At 45.0% G+C, this 22,807-nt stretch overlaps 1 protein-coding gene and 2 pseudogenes across 5 annotated transcripts in view; 1 reads left to right on the top strand and 2 right to left on the bottom strand.

The window, feature by feature from the left end:
- Positions 1–14,429, bottom strand: part of SORBS1 (sorbin and SH3 domain containing 1) — a 172,869-nt gene extending 158,440 nt beyond the window's left edge. The window contains exon 1 of one of the 5 annotated variants that reach the window (XM_027112105.1): positions 13,720–14,429. The gene's annotated coding sequence lies outside the window, so the exon portion shown is untranslated. The remainder of the gene's footprint in view (positions 1–13,719) is intronic. The other 4 variants (XM_027112101.1, XM_027112102.1, XM_027112103.1 and 1 more) reach the window with 4 other exon arrangements.
- Positions 1,785–16,216, top strand: LOC113623232 (60S ribosomal protein L21 pseudogene; annotated as a pseudogene).
- A 3,799-nt stretch (positions 16,217–20,015) lies between these two features.
- Positions 20,016–20,113, bottom strand: LOC113623693 (uncharacterized; annotated as a pseudogene).
- Between the last annotated feature and the right edge of the window lie 2,694 nt (positions 20,114–22,807).

Genomic DNA, 22,807 nt, shown 5'->3' on the forward strand with positions numbered 1-22,807 from the left:
TCCCGTTGCAGAGCACAGGCTCCGGACGCGCAGGCTCAGCGGCCATGGCTCACGGGCCCAGCCGCTCTGTGGCATGTGGGACCTTCCTGGACCGGGGCATGAACCCGTGTCCCCTGCATCGGCAGGCGGACTCTCAACCACTGCGCCACCAGGGAAGCCCTAGTTCTTACTTTTAAAAGCGGGGGAGGGGGAGGTGCTTAAGGGAAGCAGTGCTGCTGAATTCCCTAAAGTCATGAAGAATTTGAAGACCCTGGTCTTCAAAGTACTTTTTCCAAAATGAGCATTTTTTTCATCATGTACTATTTGGTTAGTTCCCAGAGGAACCAAAAGGTTCAAACCAGTCACCCCTTATCCCCTGTGCTCAATGAGTGGATCTTCCATTCCTGAAACTGACCCCGAGGTACTCTGGACCAAAGGTGATGGGTAGAGAGTTCAGACGATCGCAATGAACTGGAACCAACCTCACAAAACTGCATCATCCATGAACAGGCAGTAAGGGGACCAGCCACACTCCACCCTCTGTCACGCTGAGACTTTAACCCTAAACAGAACATTCTAAATCTCAGATACTGTCCAAAAGCTCAGAGACACATTTTGGAGATGGAAAATATACAAACAAGCATTTCTAGACACTCCACCTAGTAGCCCATACCCAGGGATGGGTCTGAAAACCAAGAGGTTATTTTTTTTTCCAACTGATACACAATGGTGCAGATAAGTGTCCACTTTCTCTTCCCCCATGGCTTCCCTTTTCCAGTGCTCTCTCAGTTCTGCGTGCTCCAAGAAGGAAACTTCCACCAGGCACTAGCAGTCTTTAGTACATGTTAAGGCAGCACAATCTGAAGACAGGAGCGGGAGTGACAGCAGCCTGAAGAGGACAGGCTAAAGCAAAAGCACTGAGTGTTTGAAACCACAAGCCCTGAATCTGCAATCCCTCTGTTTACTTAGAAACAGTTGCTGATGCTCACCCCCAAAGGTAAACTAGGACAAACCCGGAAAGGGAAGGGGAAGCAGTGAGGTAAGAGCCGCTGTAAACCTGGCACCAAGCAGAGGAAAAGCGCTGTCAGGACGCAGCCTTCCTCTCGACAAGAAAAATGAGATAACAGACCGCTATGAATAGTGACAGAAGCCTATACCCAGGGGCTAAGCAGAGGCAGAGGCTCGCGACCTTCACACACTTAAAAGTCACCCACAAACAAGTTGGAGGTTGCTGTGGTAGAGTGAAAAGAACGTGGCATTTGGAGTCAGAGGAGGTGACTCTGAGTCCTGGCTCTGCCCTGAGCAAAGCTGTGTGACATCAGGTCAGCCACTCAACCTCTCTGAGTTTTAGTTCTCTGTGAACTATAAAATGAAGGATTTGATTTACAAGAGCCAAGACATGGAAATAACCTAAATGTCCATCAGCACATAAGTGGATAAAGAAGATATGGTAAGGTTGGGAGGGAGATGCATGAGGGAAGGGATGTGGGGATATATGTATACACATAGCTGATTCACTTTGTTATACAGCAGAAACTAACACAACATTGTAAAGCAATTATACTCCAATAAAGATGTCAAAAAAAAGAAAAGATATGGTGTATATATACAAAGAAATATTACTCAGCCACAAAAAAGAATGAACTAATGCCATTTGCAGCAATATGAATGGATATAGAGATTATCATACTAAGTGAAGTAAGTCAGAAAGAGACAAATATACGATATCACTTATATGTGGAATCTAAAATATGACACAAATGAACATATCTACAAAACAGAAACAGACTCACAGACAGAGAGAACAGACTTGTGGTTGCCAAGGGGGAGGGAAGGATTGGGAGTCTGGGATTAGCAGATGCAAACTAGTATATACAGGATGATAAAATAGCAAGGTCCTACTGTATAGCACAAGGAACTATATTCAATATCCTATGATAAACCATAATGGAAAAGAATATATATATAATAAAGTAAAATGAATGAGTTGGACTAGCTGCCCTCAGTTTTCCTCCAGTTATAACATTCTGTTACACTACTAAATACTGCAGCAAAGCAGTCATGCTCCTTCTATTGAACACCTTCTGTATGTCAGGTGCTCTGCTGGGTACTAGAACAGTTTGCACTCAAGGAACCTTCCAACCCACGTTATGCCAGCAGCCTGTAAACAAGCTTCTGCAGTACAGAGGGAGAGATGTGTGGACAGGGTGAAGGGTCAGCTGACCCAGCAGAGGAAGAGGGCAATCAGGAACAGCTTCCCAGAAGTGATGCCCAGGCCAGCACCTGAAGTAGGTCATTAGGCCATAGGAAAGGGCAGAAGGAATAATATGTACAGAAGCACACAGGAATGGCCCAATAGGGCACACACGATGGGAGGAGTTCAGAGATAAAGGGCGTTATAAGCCATACTAAGAAGAGCTCTTGTCAGCACCCCCAGGCTCCCCCCAGTCCCCTGCTGTTCACCCTAACATCTCCCTAGGCCAACACCGGGTCAGCCATCACGCAACCACCCAACCCCTGCCCCCCAGCAGTTCCCTGTTTCCCTGAGTCACATGGCCAAACCACACCTGTTTTACACACAGGCTTCTTCGCAGTCACTCAGCAGGCCTTGCTTTCAACTCCTGCTTGGCCCCTAGTGCCCAACCCATGACAGCTGTTCCAAATAGTTTCCATCTTCCGCAGAGCCACGGCTGCATCCCACCTAGCCCGCTCATGCTCAGTAGATGACCCCCACCTCCTCCGTTCCTGGGAATGCCTGTCCAAGCACTGCTCCTGTAGCAATCCTTCTGGCCACCTGTCCCAAGCTCCTTCCTACACAGCCCAGGCCAAGCTGTGGGGATCTCTGCTCATGAGTACAAAAGAAATTAAAAAGAAACAGAAACCAGTCATCCACCCATACAGGCTGTTGCCCATGCATCTGACTGGGCTCTGAAACTGCACACTTCAGTGGGATGAGGTGAATGTATGTACCCTGCACACCAAAAGGCATTACGTAAATACTATTAGGTACTCCATAACTGTTTTTTGAAGAAACAGGTAAACAGACTTTGATTCTGAGTTGCAAATACATAGTATCTTCAGGCATGTGAACCAAGAATGCAGCCTAGGAGTCTGCCAAAAAGACCTTTTCTATAGGCCTTTTCTATAACACAATGGCAAGGCCTTCACGAGCCTAGTCTCTGGTCCCTGCTTTGTTCCTCTACACACAGTCCATTTAATGCCAACCTAAGCAGCACTGAAACATTTTAGTGCCTTTTATTTCTGAAATAAATTTCCCAAAAACACAATATATTTAATATAAAATGCATACTCAATAGGTTCCATATATTGCATGTATGTTATACTGCACTGTGTGTGTAGTTATTTATTTTTCCATGCTCTCAGTGCCAGTATAAGTTCTCAGCCAAAGGAGAGCAGCACAACACAGTCTCAGAGGACACAGCCCCAAGCAAAACACCCAGGGCACTGCCCCGTGGTGACATGTTCTACAATGTGTATTGTTTACTCTGCCAGCACTTCTGTGCCTGCCATTTATTTATTTTTTGCTCTGGTCAACAATTTTGACTCATAATGGACAAGAGACGGTCTGCAGCTGGTGTTGGACCTGATACCAAGAAATAAAGGAAAAGTATCACCTAAGATTGATAAATTCGAGTGTCGGGTAGTCTGACCAGTGAACAGGGGTCAGCTTATAGACTGGGAGTACCGAGCAACTGAAGTGTGCTACAGAATGCCAGGAAGATAAATACTTCTGCCCAGATCACCTCCACACCATCTACTAAACACAGCTAGAGAGCTTTCCCACAGTGCTGCAAGGTCAGGGCAACGCCATGAGCTCCTGAGTACACAACTCCTTACACTTAGTTCTCTCATGTTTATTCCAGGTAACTACGAGGAAGAAATGGCATTAGAAACCCTCCTCCATTTGATAGGGACAGAGTAAAGGGACAAAGTAGGTGATTAAATAGTTATTCCCGGAACTTCCCTAGGAGTCCAGTGGTTAAGACTCCAATGCAGGGGGCCCGGTGCTATCCCTGATCAGGGAACTAGATTCCACATGCATGCTGCAACTAAAAGATCCCACATTCCACAACGAAGATCCCACTTACCGGGACTTCCCTGGTGGTGCAGTGGTTAAGAATCCACCTGCCAGTGCAGGGGACACGGGTTCAAGCCCTGGTCCGGGAAGATCCCACATGCCATGGAGCAACTAAGCCTGTGCATCACAACTACTGAGCCTGCGCTCTAGAGCCCGTGAGCCACAACTACTGAAGCCCGCGTGCCTAGAGCCTGTGCTCCGCAACAAGAGAAGCCACCGCTGTGAGAAGCCTGAGCACCACAATGAAGAGTAGCCCCCGCTCACTGCAACTAGAGAAAGCCCACGCACAGCAGCGAAGACCCAACGCAGCCAAAAATAATTAATTAAAAAAAAAAAAAGATCCCACTTGCCACAAAATATTTTTTTTAAAAACCAGTTAATCCCACTAGGGGATTGTAAGTAGAAAAAAACACGGGAGACCCCTGTAAGTTAATGATCACTCAAGAAAGCAGGCTTGCTTAGCAATAAAACCATACAACTGAAGCACAAGACATGCCTCCAAACAATAAAACAATAGTGGCAAGAGACCCACATCCTGCCCAGTGAGCTCAGTAAGTTAATGACCCCTAGGACATGTTGGCTGCACACATAAAAAACAATAATTTATGGAAGGTGACATTTCAAAGTGAAAGACCCTCATTGTACTGAGACCTGAAATAATTTTTCCATAGTGCCATGACAGTCCGAGCTTGACCATGTAGAGACAAGAAAACTCCCCTGCCCAACCTGCAGGAGGAGCTGATGATGGAAGCGTGACGTCTACTGAAGAATGAGGAAGAAGGTGGTCTTTTCCCCCTCCCCACTTTTCCTTTGATTATAAAACTGTAGCCCACTAAGTTCTTGGGGCGTGGCACCCTCTTGTCCACCCGCTTGTAAATCTCACAAGCATCCTATTCTAATAAATCACTTCTTATCTACCACTCTGCCTCTGGCTGAATTCTTTCTGCGCTGAGTCATAAAGAATCGGAGCTCGTTGGAGCCCCCCGAAATGCCACCTAGCAGTTTCCCATTGAGATGCTGCTCTTCCAGCCCCACAGAACTGGTTACGTAGTCGGTACCCCAAAGTTTCCCGGAACTCATGCACAGCTCTGAGTGGGCAGAGCATGTGACAGAACAGAATTCTTGACTGTTAGGAGTTTGAGTGAAACCCAAACATGATCTCATTCTACATAAGAAACAAACGAAGCCCAGGGAGGGTGGGTTGTGCTAGCGTAGGTGGCAATTCAGGGCCCAGCAGGTGGCCAGAGTGAGAGCTCCCGTCTCCTCTTTAGTCCAGTAAACCAAGAGTCTCTGATGATCTTTCACCCTAAAGCCAAGCAGCTAAAAATGAAAAAGGATCAAGAGGCTGTCTCCATTCTGGCTAGCGTTTAGTTTTCGGAAGTTTACAAGAATGATTTTAGGAGGAAAAGGGTGTTATTAGAATCAAACTGATCACAGTAGCTCGTAAAAGGGGAATGATTTAGATTAAATTCACACAGTTATTAAAGTTTGAGGATGGTTTGTTGGCTTCTGTTTGTATGAAGCTCCTTGCCTATAATCTACTGAATACTTTGGAAGGTACCGGGGCCCCAAAAAACTAATAATTCTGCTTTATATTTTTGTCTGCTTACTGTAAAAAGGGAGATTAAGAAATGTTCAAGCTCCTTCAAGTTCAGTAGTTCAGTTCTGTTTGAAAGAAGAAGAAGAAAAAAAAAACTGGAACAATTTAAGAGCAAATGTGATTAGTAGATTTGTATAAATGTTTCCAACATGATAATTTTATGAGCAAACCACATTATACAGAGTACACGATATGTTTCAAAACTAATATAATGATATGATAACTGTAAAGAATACTAAACAAATTACATTATTGCTTTCTTTCCTTCCCCTCTTGCTTAAAAATGCACAAATCTCTTTAAGGAAAAAAAAATTGTTTCACTCCACAGCCAACCGTTTTTCTATCATTTTAAATGCAGTTTCCATTATTTTAAAAGGGGGATACCAATGGGCCTCCCTGGTGGCGCAGTGGTTAAGAATCTGCCTGCCAATGCAGGGGACACGGGTTCGAGCCCTGGTCTGGGAATATCCCACATGCCGTGGAGCAACTAAGCCCGTGCACCACAACAAGAAGCCACTGCAATGAGAAGCCCGTGCACTGCAACAAAGAGTAGCCACAGCTTGCCACAGCTAGAGAAAGCCCGCGCGCAGCAACGAAGACCGAATGCAGCCAAAAATAAATAAATGAATTTATTTTTAAAAAAGGGGGGAGGATACAAAAATGGTGTTTTGCTGAACCTCAAGATCCCTTGATTTGTCAAGATAAGATTTTAAACTGACACTGAAAGCCAGGGGTTACAAAACCAATAGGCCGAGAAGGCCAACCAGATAACAAATGATGGTGTGGAACTGCAGCAAATTGGTACTCATATACTCCCACACGATGGGATTCAGGGCTGTTCCACTCCAGGCCACGCTATTCCATGCAAGAATATGGCCCAACACTGCTAGATATTCTAATTCTCAAGAGCAGCTAGAAATCAAATCACGTGAAACTTCCCGACTTTGAAAATTCTGGCCACTTACTTCAAAAACTTTTAAAACACTGGTGTTTTATGGGCAGCTAGTTTGAAGGACAAAATGCTATATAAACATGATTAATTCAGGGAGCAAATTCATCTAGAAACACTAGTTTATTGGAAAATAAAGGTTGATCTCTATATACTCTTTTTTAAACCTATATTCCCCTATAATAACTTTTCTCTTGCCCAAGAGGAAGGAGGATGGGGGAATACATAAATTTGAGAAAAAAAGTTGAAATTAGCTGTTAGAAAGCAAGAAGGGTAAAGGTACCTCTACTTTCTTTTTTATTAAAACAATAGCAATTCATATAAGAGTATGTCCAGCTTTTGAGTCTATGATGGGACAATTCCAGAAGTTGCAAATTTCATTGAAGTTAGGCTGCCCTAGGCATAGCAATTTTCCCTAAACATTTTGTCTAATCAGAAATGCCACCCAGAGCTATCCAGACGCAGCTGCTTTTATAATGGTATGCTAATGGTTTCTGTGACTAAGTTAGAAGGCATGATAACTGGGTAGGGGAATGTCACCTCCTGAAAATGTAAAAGTATTATCTATGCAAATTATGTAGGTGCATATGCACCTTAAAGGGTTTCTTGACCCTCCCCCCCACCCCCCCCAAAAAATTCTAAGAACCAACACCTGATTATAATAGTGAAAGTTCAATTGTGCAAGTTCAAGCATAAATAATGCAGCCATTTTTTTCAAGCATACCTCTGCAGGAACCATTTTTTAATTTAATCACTGCCTTAATCAGCAGACCAGAGAAAATCTCTTTGAGTGAGGAAAACAAAGTGAGTCACCTCTGTGTTGATAAGGAGACTGCAGGACGAGGGGCACTGTTGTGAAGTACGTATCAGGTGGTGCCTAGCCTAAATTAGTGGAGCGATCAGAATGATTGCTGATAGCCTTGTTTTAGTGGCATCCCCAAGCACAGTCTAACATTTACTTCCCCAAACTGGGGGGTGGGGGGGCAAAAAATGTATCTATTTGTAGTGACTAGATAGAAAAGGAGAAAGTATCTTGTTTTTACACATGGTTGGCTGGCAAATGTGACAGAGCTTCCTGTTTGTTTTAAAAGTATAAAATCAAATGTGTAAATCTCTTGGAGAAACATCAAATAATAAGAAATGTCGGTGCTGCATGGAACGGATGTCATGTCTTTGTAGGACACAAAAATGTTGGCCAGAAAGAAATATTATAGAACCTCTGGTAACACAAACCAATATGGCAGCCCAGGGAGATACTTTTAGGCAATAAGCCCTGTAGAAACTGACACCCAAACAGCACACACTCCAAACAGTGTGGTGACCAGCACATTGGTTCTAGACATTGAATTCTAGCCTTCAGTTTATGCAAATTCCATTTTGAACATTTTCTGACAGTAGCTGAGATTCTTAAGATAAGGAAAATGAATTTGGGATGATCATTTTAATTTGACTGAACTCTGGGGTTAGGAACTATCAACCACAACGGATTCCAAATCCCATGGCCTGTTCCACAGTGCAAACAAGACCGCGCTAAAGGGCAGCAGGGAGATGGCCAGTTGAAACAGACGTAATTTGTGGCTCAGCTCATGCCAACTACACCTCATTTGAATCCACATTTGTCTAAAGTAGCTGAATAAAATGTTGGCCAGAAACAACCTTAAATCCTTTTTGAAAGAAGGGAAGGGGGAATGAAATTGGCCTGACATTTCCGTAACACGCAAAAATGAGAAACTCAAGTTAAAGAGGCTGTAGGAGAACAGAATTTGCCACCCAAAACATGTCTCTTTGACGTATTATTTTAAACTGGTTACAGTTTCTAAGAAATAGCAGACATGGGAAAAATTCTGAAAACCAAATCATAGTTACCCTTTTGGAAGAAACATTTATCAGGGAAATCTTCATTTGTAAGGGTGTCTCCATGGCTATACCAGGAAGAGGAGGATGATCTGATCTCTAGAAACCCTTAACAATGCAGAAGATGACTAATCTACATAACAACCTTACCCTGGCTTACAGTGCTTTTCCTGGCCACCTCCCATAACTGACACTCATCCTCTTTTATCTTTAGCTGAGGATGGTATTGAAAGCAAAGGAGTTGGTCACTTGGGGGAGTTACTCAGTTTTCCTGGCTCTCTACCATGTATACATGTTGTTACACTTTTGTTTGGTTTTCTCCTGTTAATCTGTCTCATGTCAATTTAATCCTTAGATCAGCCAGAAGAACCTATAAAAGGAAAATTTCTTACCAAAGCCTAGTCCCAAGTTGCTGATGTACCTGAAGCCTCAGAATAAAGACAACGGAGACTGAACAGGCAGTGACCTTGGTTGACATACACTACGAGCAAGAGTAACGATAAAACCAAGTAGTGAAGGAACTTAAAATTTTTCTAGATCATTTATTACACCTAGATGGGGCACTATTAACCTTTTTAAAGGTAATACATAAACATGATACAAAAAAATTTAGAAGGACAAAATGGTATAGAGTGAAAACTAAGTTTTCTTCCTATACCACTCCCTCCCGCCTCCCCCCAAGGTTACTTATCTCCAGCAGCTCCTCCTGAGATGGTCCACATGCACAGGAGCAATGAAGCACTATTCTACATACCTGGCCTTTTTTTTTTTTAACTTAAGAAGATTCTACCATTTTTTAAAAAGTCCCACCACCCCTTGTGATGAATTGGGAGATTGGGATTGACATATATACACTAATATGTGTAAAATGGATAACTAATAAGAACCTGCTGTACAAAAAAATTAAATAAAATTCAAAAAATTTTTTTAAAAAAAGCTCCACCCGCAGTGGTTGAGAGTCCGTCTGCCGATGCAGGGGACACAGGTTTGTGCCCCGGTCCGGAAGGATCCCACATGCCGCGAAGCGGCTGGGCCCATGAGCCATGGCCGCTGAGCCTGTGCGTCCGGAGCCTGTGCTCCGCAACGGGAGAGGCCACAGCAGTGAGAGGTCCGCATACCGCGGAAACATTAAAAAATAAAAAATTTAAAAAAGCTCCACCACCCTTAAGTCTCCAGGGGCATGGGAAGGTACCAAATTTTTTTTCTCATTCCTGAAATCACTTACTAAAAAGGAAACAGGAGAAATCCTCCCTACTATTACTGCCAGTCAGTTTCATTCTTTTTAATCTTGTTTAGGTTCCACTCTAAGATGACAAAGGAAACTAGGGTTGGTGTCAATCGTCATGAACATTCCACTGAAACCTTCACTTTGCCATAAATTAATGGCTTCAGACATAGAATGCTACACAATCAGTGCTCATTTTCCAGAGATTAGATGCTCCCGAAGTCTCACTGAGAATATTTTCACCGAAACACAAGGGTCTTGAGATACATGGAAAAGCAAGCTGGGGCTGCCCGTGGCCCACGCAACTTGAAACAGCACATTTTAGAAAGCTGCTTGTCCCACTGCCCTCAACAGCTGCACTGGTTTCCCGTTCTTTTGTCATTTCCACAAAAGGCCTGAAGAAAAAAACAAAACAAAACAAAAACCACAAGCCTGGAGAAAAAGTGGAAATGTTTACAAAGAAAAGAATCTTGAGGATATTCAAAAGTCTTTGGGGAGGCTAACCTGAGGCTCACAGGGTAGTCAGAGATGGTGGGCCCCGAAGCCCAGCAAGGGGGAGGAGGCCGGCAGGCGCTGAGTTGGTAACTGTGGGAAGGGGACAAAAGTGTCTATGGGGGCTGGAGATACCCAGACTAAAGAGACTTCCCAGGTAACCTGAAAACGCAAAAATCAAAGAGCCCAGTGAGAATATGCTGGAAGCTCAGTGGGGCAATTTCTCTGGGAATTGGACAAAACTAATACAGGAGAGCTGTATTTTATGCCAGAAGCCCACAGAGATGAAAATGTGTATGTTCAAAATATGATTTTCTCATATCAATGGATGATGGTTAAGGGGTATGGGTGGTCCTGAAACACATACGTCTACTACAACCATCACTTCAACTATCATCAGGTCTATTTTTGCAGCCTTATTATCTTGTAACGTTTATCTTTCGTACTTCAAAGTTATCCAAAATGTTTCCTAAATTGTGGTCCTGCAAATCACGGTGACTGTGTGGCCTTTTCATAAAATTACATCACAACTTTCACCGCAAAATTACTGATTTTCGGGCATTGCTTTCCACTCAGTGAACCTTCACTTAATGAACTTTTGAATATGATCATAGAATGAAAAAAATCTGTAATGTATTAACAGTGAATTAAACTTCATCAAAATGGCTTGTAGAAGTTCTAGTGCAGATAAAGAACAGAGTAGCTTACAGGCTATTATTGGCAAAGAATGGTGGACCCTTCTGCTTGCCAGCCAAAGACAGCCATGTGCCAAATGCATAAATGCAGTTTATAATTCGCTCAGCTGGCCACGTTTTAAATCATGCAATTCTAAAACTAATATTCTTGATTTGGGGGAGTCACAGTATTGCCTTTTTCTTTTTTTTTAACATAAGGTGAGGCTTTATTACTACTGTCATATCATCTAACTTGAATAATTTATATTTACATTACATGAAATTATCCCTTATTCATTAGCATGTGTCTTCATTTACTTCTTAGTAGGGATTTTATATGGAAAATCCACTCTTTGCCTTTCTTTTCTATGTCCAAATCCTACCTATTCCTCCCTTCTCTCCCTGAGTGATTGCATCCAGTCTCATAGCTTCAAATACCATCTACGTGCTAATGATGCTCAAAGGTACCATTTCCAGCTCCAGCCAACTCTAAATCTAAGAAAATCGAATGGGCATCTCAAACTTCATAGGCCCAAACAGAACTCTCAGGATCCTCCCCAAACCTTCCTCTTTGGTCCCCATCTCAGTAAATAGCATCATTATATTCACCCAGTCAAAAACACTGGGCTTATTCTTGGCTTTTATTTTTGCTCAAAACACACACCCAACTCAGCAGGCTCTGCCTTCAAAATATACCCCGAGCTTGACCAGTTCACATCATTTTATAACCACCACGCTAATCCAAGCTACGCCCTTATCTCTAGCCTAGGCCGGAAGGGCCTCCTACAGGTCACACTGATTCTATTCTTGCCCCCAAAGTCTATTCTCCATTCAGGACCCAGAGAAATAATTTTAAAGCTCAAAGAAGATCATACTATTCTACTCAAACTTCTCAAAAGGTATCCAATCACACTCTGGGTTTTGGAGTAAATCTAAACTCCTATCATACCTACAAGATCTGGCTCCCACCTACCACTGATCTCATTTCATATCACTCTCCCCATAACAAGCCCCCATTCAAGGCCAGCCAAACTGGCTGCCTTCCTGTCCCTCTATCACGCCAAGCTCAGCCTACACCAAGGCCTTTCTTTTCACTTGCTGTTCCCTCTGCTAACCACTTCCCCCCAGATTCCTGCACTCCACCCAGATCTCTGCACAAAATTTCTACCCACCCCCCTCACACACACAGACCTTCTCAGACCTCTTTCAAAAAGAACCCCTCAGGGCTTCTCTGGTGGCACAGTGGTTGAGGGTCAGCCTGCCGATGCAGGGGACGCGGGTTCGTGCCCCGGTCCGGGAAGATCCCACATGCCGCGGAGCGGCTGGGCCCGTGAGCCATGGCCGCTGAGCCTGCACGTCCGGAGCCTGTGCTCCGCAACGGGAGAGGCCACAACAGTGAGAGGCCCACGTACCGCAAAAAAAAAAAAAAAAAAAAAAAAAAGAACCCCTCACTCTTTTTATAGCACTTATTATCACTTGAAATTATATTGTCTACTTAGTTATTTCCTTCATTCACAAAACAGTATTTAGTGAGCACTAACCATGTTTATGTTCAAGGTGCTCTTCTAGGAGCTGAGAAGACAGCAGTGAATAAGCAAAGATCCCTGCCCTCATGGAGGTCACATTCTTGCTTGTCACCCCACTTGAATCTAAGCTCCAGTCTGTCTGTGACCACCGGGTCCCCAGTGCCCAGAGCAGTGCCTTGGCACAGAGTAGGCATTCATACGTATTTACCAAATGGCTGAAGCATCCCATCTGCCTGAGACCATCTGCTTCCCTGAGGACTCCCACCCACAGAGTTCTTTCTAACAGATGGGTCTCTGACTGAGGGACCCAGAATGTCTGCTGTGTCCCTTTAGGCACAGCAGTGGGGACAGTCAGCCTCCCATACCTGAGTTGGGTCCCTAACCCTGGGCCTGACTAACTGCCCTTCCTTTCTGCCCACCAAGGCACCCTGCAAGCTCCCCAGGTGGCCATGCCACGGGTACGCATCTCACTGGGTCGTAAGAACACCTGGTCCACGTGGGGAGCGGACCAGGCAGTCAGCAGCAAGCAAGCCAGCTTCTCTCAACAAAGGGTGGCTGGACTCGAGACGCACGGGTCATACTGCCTCCCTGGCTCAGTGTCCTGCCCTCAGTACTCACGTGAGACCTTCACCATCAACTAGCTAGCACGCCTCAAAGTGCTGTCAGCACTGGAACACACTGGTGTTAAGGACATATTTTTGCCTCTTTCAACTGCCACAGATGCAAGACATTTACCTGCTATGATGAGAAATTAAGTTTCTTTCGGGGGCAAAAAGGAAGAACATTTGTTAACTGTGAAATCATCTGATCGCAAATAAAAATGAAGGTAATTGTGAAACATGGTTAATTTATCTTTCTAAAAAAATGGTAGCTGGACTGGTAGGAAAGAAAAAAAGGAAAATGCAAATCTCTTGAAGAACCACTCTGGAGGACTCCAAATCAGTATTTAAAATCCATGTTTCCAACCTATGTATTCACATCTCATTGTTAGCACAGAATTGCCCAGCTCTACATCTCAGAGCCAAATAGGATTACTCTGTATTTGCTCAGCATTTTATTCCCTTGGAAGCATTCTCATATAAGCTTTCAGCAGGGCAGGATTCATTTCTCTGTCTGGGGGCCCAGCGAAGCCAAACAATGCACCTAAGATCCCACAAGCAGCAGCGAAGTAGGTACCAGAACCCAGATATGCCTATAGGCCCATCCCAGTGTCCTTCCCTCTCTAATAGACAGGACAGTGTGGTTCTCTGAAAATCACATTCTACAGTTCACTGAAAACATGTCCTTTCACTGCAGCAGCAGGAAAAAAACACACACATACATATTCACCAGTGGTTTAAGGTGCTGGAAAGACGCATTGGTCCTGGAGCTGTGGACAGAGAGAAGGTCTCACAAACTCTTCCAATAAATGCCACTCCTGCAATGACAAACATACAAGGCATCTGCTGTGAATCGGGCATCCTGTGGCCTCTCTCCAAGGAGGCCATCCAAATACCAATTGCCAAGCACCCTGTTTAGACTCAAAGCCTCCCTCCTCATCTTCCAGCCCCACTTCCTTCTTACCCTGACTTCGCCTAGTAGAAGCAGAACCTTCAGTTCACTGGTTGAAATGGTCCCCATTAGAATCAATGGATCTTGGACAGAAAGAAGCTCTAGAGATCATTTATAACGGATGTCGAGTGGGTCACATCTAGCCTACAGAGATATTATATGATCTGCAGGATATGCCTAGAAATTTGAGCCAAAACTTAAAAATCAGAGATGTCACATAAAAACCCAAACTTCGGGCTTCTCTTTAAAAAAAAAAAAAAAAAGAGGATCTGTCAAAATAGCCCATGTTCATGTCTGGAAATGATCAGCTGGTGCTAAGTAGCAGCTGCCCTTCACAGGCAGTCTTGGCTATTCCAATACGCCACAGTCTCTACCACTCCCTATCGTCACAGAGAAAAGCTGTGGCGATCATTGTCCTTGCATTATTTTGTTCGGGGTACAGAAATATTTCCTTCTACCTCTGATCCTAACAAAAGTAGGAACACAAAAAAGGGGCTGAGGTCTAAGAGGAAAAAAAAAATGGTATAGCACATATAGCAACCAAAGTTAGCAACCTCACTCCTGTAGACATTTGTAACCCCTGAACAAGAACAACACTCCCATTTCATACAAGTGTAAGCAGAAAACTAACTTGCCCACTCCCACAGTTAGCATTTGCTCTGCCTTTAGACCCTAGGTCCAATCCAAGACTCTTTTGCTATGCCCCATTGCACAGTAATCTTATATTACAAAGCAAAAAGCAAATTTTATGTGTATACACACACACACACGTATGTGTGTTTCCCTCCAAGCTAGATACTCAATTCAAGGAACTACAGTTGAAGTATCCAACCTACTCTGTACTAAAATGCTTGCCATACCTTCATTTGCCAAAGAATATAAGAGTAAGTTATATCAGGTTCCCTAAGGGCTTGTTTCCTAATGTGACATTTTCAATACAACATTACTGCTTTAAGCACAGAAATAGTTCTCACAAATACCATAAATCCGCTACTTCAAAAGTGCTCAGTTAACGTTCCAAACTGTCTGAAACACTCCTTATGCTAGAAAAATGTCCTTTAATATGCATCTTGAATACAAGGCTATCCATAAGCTTATGTATAGGTATCAACACCGTAATAAATGAACAATGTTCAACTATAAGGTCGTGGAGGGAGTTATTTATATCGTCCCCTCAAAGCATGTATTGATTCATTCACTCAGCAGATATTTACTGAACCCTATTATATGCCAGGCAGTGCACGAGGTGATGGATACACAAAGATGAACAGACCCAGTCCTTGCCGCTAAGTGGCTCTGTCTGGGTAAAAGATCTAGACACTCAAAGACTTCTAAAACAACGGGGAAACATAAAGATCTGGGTAGGCACAGGTGCTGTGGGAGCCCTGAGCAGGGGCTCCTAGTGCAGCTGAGGTGAAGAGATGCTTCCCAGCACGGATAGAGGTCTGAGGAAAGCCTAAAGCAGGGGTGGGAGTGGAGCAGTCGGGGGCCGAACCGAGGGAAGGAGGGAATGACAGGGACAGTGCGGGTAAAGGCGAAAAATATGAACAGTCCCTCCCTCCGACTGAGTCTTGTCCAGATTTTGTATCACCTTATGGGTCTTAAAACGCCCCACCTTATGCCACCTGACCCAACATCTGCCGAGACTTGAGGCACAAGCCCCACACGTGCAACCGTGGAAGTTGATCTTGCCAAGTGCCCATATCAACAATGCCACCAAGCCTTTGTGTCGGAACCGCCATCTTCCAGTAATTCGCCAAAATGACCAACACAAAGGGAAAGAGGAGGGGCACCCGCTACATGTTCTCTAGGCCTTTTAGAAAACATGGAGTTGTTCCTTTGGCCTCACACATGCGAATCTACAAGAAAGGTGATATTGTAGTTACCAAGGGAATGGGCACTGTTCAAAAAGGAATGCCCCACAAGTGTCCCCATGGCAAAACTGGGAGAGTCTACAATGTTACCCAGCATGCTGTTGGCATCATTGTAAACAAGGGCAAGATTCTTGCCAAGAGAATTAACGTGCGTATTGAGCATATTAAGCACCCTAAGAGCCGAGATAGCTTCCTGAAACATGTGAAGGAAAATGATCAGAAAAAGAAGGAAGCCAAAGAGAAAGGGACTTGGGTTCAGCTGAAGCGCCAGCCTGCTCCACCCAGGGAAGCACACCTCGTGAGAACCAGTGGAAAGGAGCCTGAACTGTTGGAGCCCATTCCCTATGAAGTCATGGCATGATAGGTGTAAAGAAAATAAAAGACCTGAACTGTTAGAAAAAAAAAAAAAAAGCTACCAATTCAGCCCTGCTGCCTGGCAATGCCCACCTTTCACATCTTCAGGGCAACAAATACTGTGCCAGAGTCTGCAGGACCCAAGAAACATGGGGGTAGAAACACTGAGCCTTCCAGTATTTCCAGAACTTCCATGATGTCTAAGACGAGAGTAAACAGATTTTTTTTCCTGTGCCATCACAGGACGGTCCTGCCTGCATCTCAGGATCTGGATTTCTACAGACAGAATCTACTATGTGGTCGAGCCTCAAGCAGCAAGTTTTGTGAGAAAGTGTTCCAGAATATCTGCCCATCAAAACGCCCAGGTGGAGCTCCCCTTTTCTCCACGGACAAAAAAGGGAGGAGCCGCCAGCCCTGATCTAGGCCGAGGCAAAGCCAAGGGGCAGCATCTCTGAAAGACAAGCGTTAGGAAAGGGGCATAAAGGGGAGTGAAGACCAAATATGTGGCCATGGTTAGGGTTCAGGGTCAAGGTCCGTTCGAGAAAATAAGGAAGCATCCCTGGATCTTAACTGGTGGGCAGGTTCCCAAATCTGGCTGAAAATTAGAATCACCTGGAAAACTAGAACAGTTTCTTGGGCCTCAGACCCATTAAATCTGAATTTCTGGTTTGGAGGCACAGGAACTATTCAGGTGATTGTGATGCCTAGACTCTGATACTCATTTGGAAAAGGGTATCTTTCACCCTCCAGAACAATCTCAACGTTATTAGTTCAGCATCTTTCCAGCAGGATTCAAGGATCCAGGCTTTGGGGGAGTTGCACATCCTTAGTATGTTTACCCACTCCCTAAATCACACTGTCACAACCATCACTTTACTCCTTTTTATTCTAAATAAAAATAGAAGGCCAGCAGCCAGGATGGCAACTGGGTAAGTGAAGCCAGCCTCCCTCTCTGCCCTGGTCGCTATATATCATGACCCAACGCTGCGGCCTCCAGACGATCTACTGGAGTTGTCCAGTCTCAGCAGATCTGAGCCCTTGTACACCTGTGTAGGCTCACCCTGGTAGAGCAAAGGGTCGGGGAGTATCTGGTCACCAAGGTGGCCTTTGAGGAACAGCTCCAAGGCACACAGCACTCTGATCAGATCCTTACTGCCCACCAAAGAGCAGGACACTGCAGGTCAATGCAATGTCTGGAAACCTGCCAAGCCAGCCGAGCACTTCTATTCCCAGATTTCCACTTGTGGTCAAGAAACGACCTGAGCAATCTCGAGCAAAGAACGGCAAAGTAAGTTCTGTGTACCACAAGGATGACAGATCGGAGTAAGCCGGTTCCCTGAATGGACCAGCCTCCAGAGATCTCTTCCCCGACATCACCAGATGCTACTAGGTGACCTTCAGACAGCCCAGCACCAGAGAAACCCATGGCTGACCAAGGTCAGCCTTCCTGACTGCAAGGCCCAGCAGCAATCCATAGTATCCTTCACGAGAACAAGGAGACACTCAAGCCTCCCCTTCAACCTAAGGGCCCTCCACTTCCGCCATAATGCAAATTTGGAAGAGCACAGGTGAGGCAGGAAGTCTAGGAAAAGCACAAGATACTAATTTATCCCTTCTGGGGAGAAAAGCAGTCCAATATTTCTTGCAGTACCATTATATCCTGGCCTAAAACAAGACCATTCTCTGACCCAACCCTCCAAAAGATGTCACAAGAGTTGTTCAAGGCCCTGCCAAACACCCTGAACCATCACCTTCCTCATCTACATCCCCATCTCTAGCCCATCCCAAGAACACAGAACAATCCTGGATGTTGTGAAAGTCACCTTAGCCACCTTCATTCCCACTCAACATCAATCCAACAATCCAACCAGCTCTGGACCAATGGGAGCCTCTCTGGATACATGTTCTCCTAACTACCATGTATCTCTCCTTCAGAGCACAAATCACTTATTTTTACATTGTCTTCCCACTAACCTATATGTATGGACAAGGATCATGTCAACATTTGTTTTGTCTTTTTGTTGTTGTTTAACCTCTTTTGTTTGCTTGACTTACGATCACTGTATCCCAATAGTGACTTCAAACCCTCTAGGTTCCTTCAAAATATATCCCAAATTTCATACCTCCCAGCTAAAAGATGACCAAGTCAACCCATTCCCTAACTACTCAGTCTTACCACTGGCCTCTGGAATCTAAGCATCCACTAATTGGTCCACTAATTTAGTGGACTATGAAGGACGCTGCTCAGAAGGCTAGTCTAGTACTGGTAAAGCACTGATCCAGTTGGACTCCCAAGGTCAGGTTCACTTGCAAAGGCCAAAGTCAACATGGAAAAGTCTACCAGGTGATGAGGAGAGAAGAAGAGAGTCAAGATGTGTAATCTGAGGTTCCTAGTCGACCCTAACCAGGGTCTGACACTAATGCTCAACCTGATGTTCAAAGCACCTGTACTCTGCCTGGTTTCTATCTCACCGGGAATCTGATAATTCTAGTTATGAGGCATGACATGACATAACTTCAAATTTCTGGGACTGCTTGATGCCAGAGCTGTTTCCTATTACTCTTCAGCTCCTAGAAACTTCTGGGTCCCTGACCATTCCCTGGAATTCTGGTTTCATTCCCTGCCCCAACCCCTGCTACTTTGTGTGTGCCCTAACTCCACCTAACTACGCGACCTTGATGCATCCTGCCCATGGCACTCACCTAGCTCCTGGCTCTGCCCCCTCCGCACACACCCCCACCCCCCAAAGCCTGGCACATAGGAATGTCTGCTGAAGGTAACTCGACCTTACCTACCTGCTCTCCTGCCTCTCAGACTTGGCCCCTCTCTCCTTGTTCTGAGTCCAAGGCCCAACTTTCTTCCCAAGCTCATGGGAGACTCCCCTCCCTCACAAATTCCAACTCCTCCATCAACAAACCCAGACAGTCCAGGGGAGAAAAATCAATCCCCAGCTGGCCTTGAGGCTGACCAATTTGGGAAGGAAACAACTCACAATAATTATCTTTCCTTTTTGTGCAGTTTTTAAAATCACACTGCCTTTATTGCTTTAACATGACTTCACTCATGTTTTGACCTTGGAAAGCACTTCCCTATTTCTCACAGCAAATCCCACTGGGGCCGGGGCCAGACCCAGTGCCATATCCTCAGGACCTGAACACTACTGAAGTTTCCAAGATGCTCAATGCCCAGGAGGCTCCTATGTCCAAACCCCACTCGCCTCTAGTCCCACTGCCCCGCTGTCCCCCTTTCCCACCCGTTGGCAGAAGAAAGTGGATCTTCGGGATCTTTTTATAGTTCTCCCACCTACTCCACAAATTCAGTAGGAGGCAGAATGAAGTTTCCAAGTTCTCTGAATGACACAAAGCTCTTAAAGTAGAATAAAATTAGTTGAAAAATAGAAAAATGATTTTTATCTCCTTAAAAAAAAAAAAAAAGGACACCTACTTTAAATGATTCACAGTGACTTCGTACTTTCTTCCACTGGAATATGCTTTTCTTCCTCCCAAAGGTGGTCGTACCCTCCTTTCTCCCCATCCAGTCCTAAAACAAGATACCTCCTCAGGATTCCTGTTCTGATGTGAGGGCCCCCGAGAAAAAAAAAGTTTTTTTTTAAACTGAAGTACAGTTGATTTACTAACACAACATTTTGTGTTAGTTGCAGGTGTACAGCAGTGATTCAGTTATACATATATTCTTTTGCAGATTCTTTTCCCTTTATGGGTTATTACAAACAATGGAATATAGTTCCCTGTGCTATACAGTAGGTCCTTGTTGGTTATCTATTTTATATATACTAGTGTATATATGTTAATCCTAAACTCCTAATTTATTCCTCCCAGAAACATGGGACACTTCACGAATTTGTGTCATCCTTGTGCAGGGGCCACGCTAATCTTCTCTATATCATTCCAATTTTCTCGTGCTGAAGCAAGCACGAGAAAATCTTGACAATAAACAAGTCAGGCAATATTCCTGGCCCCTGGATGGGATAAATAAGATAAGTACAGAATCAAAGTAGTTTTTGCTGGTAGCACTAAAGTTAGGTAGTCAGGGCTGGCCTCAGTTAAGAAATGCTATTTGATCTGAGCTGTCCCTGGTGAGAATACCCCAGCCATGGCAAGAGACAGGGAAAGAGCTCTGCAGGTAGAGAGAGGAGCAAACGCAGAGACTCTCGGGGGAGGAGCCTCGGAGCCACCTACAGGGGCTACTCTTCCAACTCATCTCCAATACCCCAGCTTCCCACTGCAGCCTCCATCACCACCAATCAGCTCCCAGCTCAGCTGTGTGGCCCCACCAGGCCTAAAGTCAAAGCCTTTGCTCAGGCCGCTCCCTCTGCTGCCTCGGTACCTGTTAGCTCCCTCTTGTCCCTCAAGGCCCCCGTGGTTGGGCCCAGTGCCCTTCCCCTCTATCCCACAATCATGATATATTCTGAAGCCCTTTCTTCCGTTTGGTTCCCCCAACTGACTGTCCCTTGATCACTGGGGTCCAATCTAACTCATCCCTGTTGGTCCGGAACCTGACACACAGGTGGTACTCAGAAAAGGGACACTAACTTGAAGCATGCACGCACAAATGAGTACATATATAAACTGGTGAAATCTGCATAAGGACTGTAGATTGCAACAGTGTCCATTTCCTGGTTTGGATGCTTACTAGTTATGTAAGATGCCACTACTGGGGGAGGCTGAGGGAAGGACACACAGGACCCTGTATCTTTTGGCGGTGGGGCAAATTCCTAGGAGTCTGTATTTCTAAGGTTAAAACTTCTTTTAAAACCCCAAAGATTTTACCTTTTAAATATTCTGATTTGTGGCTTCGCCTTAATAATTGCAAGATCTGGTGACACTGGGCCTCCGGGCCAACAGTTGGATGGGGCTGGGCAGTAGCTGTTCCCCCTTACATGGGCACATGGCGCTCAGATTCCTCTCCCGAAACACCAAGGCCAAGTGTCAGTTGCTATTTATCGTGGTGCCTGCAGTGCTTTTTGTCTTAGAAATATTGCTCTACCAAGAGTAGGAAAATGAAAGACCAAGAGGGTCTTGTATGTCCAGAAAAAAGGGAGACGGCCACATTTTTGTGAATGTGAAAAACATTCCTGTGAGTTTCGATTTGAAATCCCCTACCCTTCACGCATGTTACCTGCTCGGCCTGAGGCATTTGAGGTTTGGACCCTGGACTGTAACTCTTTAGGACCAAATTTTTTACTCTAAGTCAGCAAATAAATTTTAAAACCAAACCACTGGAAAAGAACACAGCTTAAGCACACAGTAACCCACTCTGCCCTAAATATTTTGGTTCTTTCATCTCACCTTTCCTGAGAACAAAGGATCCTGCTCTCGGCCACCAAAAGAGAAGGTGCCCCTTATGCATGATCACATCCAGATAAATAAGCAAGATCTTGTTTTTCCACTGAAACTGAAGTTCTGTTTAGCAGGGGAGGGAAAAGGCCCTCAGGGCATGCCTTCCCCTCGACCCTTCCCTTCACACCACTACCATCACCACCCCCCAAAAGGAACGTGCTTGGAATGCAAGTGTCCCTGAAAGGGGGTGAGGCCAAGGCACAGGACGCTGGTGAACTGCCCAGTGAACGGTTTTAGAACAGTGTTTCCAATCAGGCTACAGAGAATCACCTGGGGCTCTAGACGATGCTCCTCAGGGGACACTCTTGCAGATGGCCCAGGACTGATTCATCCTGTGGCGTTTGGAAACCATTAATTTAGAAAACTGTGACCCCCTTGCTACCCTGGGCAGTCGGCCAAGACACAGGTCTCCAGCCAAGAGATGCCAAAGCTGTGCAGTCCTGTAAGGCAGCCACTAGCCACACGTGGTCACTAAGCCCTTGCAATGTGGCTGGTGTGACTTGAGATGTACTGTAAGGGGGACATACACACTGGATTTTGAAGACTTGGTATGGGAAAAAAATGTAAAATAGCTCACTGATCTTTTTAAAAATACTGATTATATATTAAAATAATATTTTAGGTATACTGGGTTAAAAATATATAGTTAAAATTAATTTCATTTCTTTTTACCTTTTTAAGTGTGGCTACTAGAAAAACCTTAAATGACACATGTGGCTCACGCCTATTACACAGCCACGCTTGAGGAGACACTCAGCATTCTAGGGTGGGCGTTAACAATCCTAGTGGAAAAACATGAGGACGCTGGTCAGGCCTGTCACCTACCGAGTGCATGACCCTCAGCAGGCTCTTGAGCTCTGGGAAGCTCAGCTCCTCCCAGACACGGGCATGAGAACACCCAGCACGCTGGGCCGAGGGGAGCATAATTAGTAACTGGAAGAACCAGGCTGACATTTCCCGAAGCTGGTACTCGACACCCGTGACCTTCCTCGCCCTCCTCCTTCCCTGACTGCTTGAAGTCCGTAAAATTTGAACCCAGGATCTCCTGGCATCAAATTTACTAACCACAGTGTGCAGAACTGGGCCGTGACTGCAGATGGACGGCACAGAGGGTCTCCATCCAGAGGGTACAAAGGAATCACCTGAGGAGCCCTAACCCCGCACCCCGCCCCCAACCAGGGACTCTGACTGTCCACTTGGTGTGGGACCAGGTAGGCACATTGCTCATAAGAACCTTGGAACGTTCTGGTGCCCATGGCCTAGGATTCC

This window comes from Aethalodelphis obliquidens, unplaced genomic scaffold (genome assembly GCF_003676395.1).
Source record: "Aethalodelphis obliquidens isolate GAN/ISIS:26980383/991018 unplaced genomic scaffold, ASM367639v1 scaffold11, whole genome shotgun sequence".
Taxonomy (NCBI): Eukaryota; Metazoa; Chordata; class Mammalia; order Artiodactyla; family Delphinidae; genus Aethalodelphis; species Aethalodelphis obliquidens.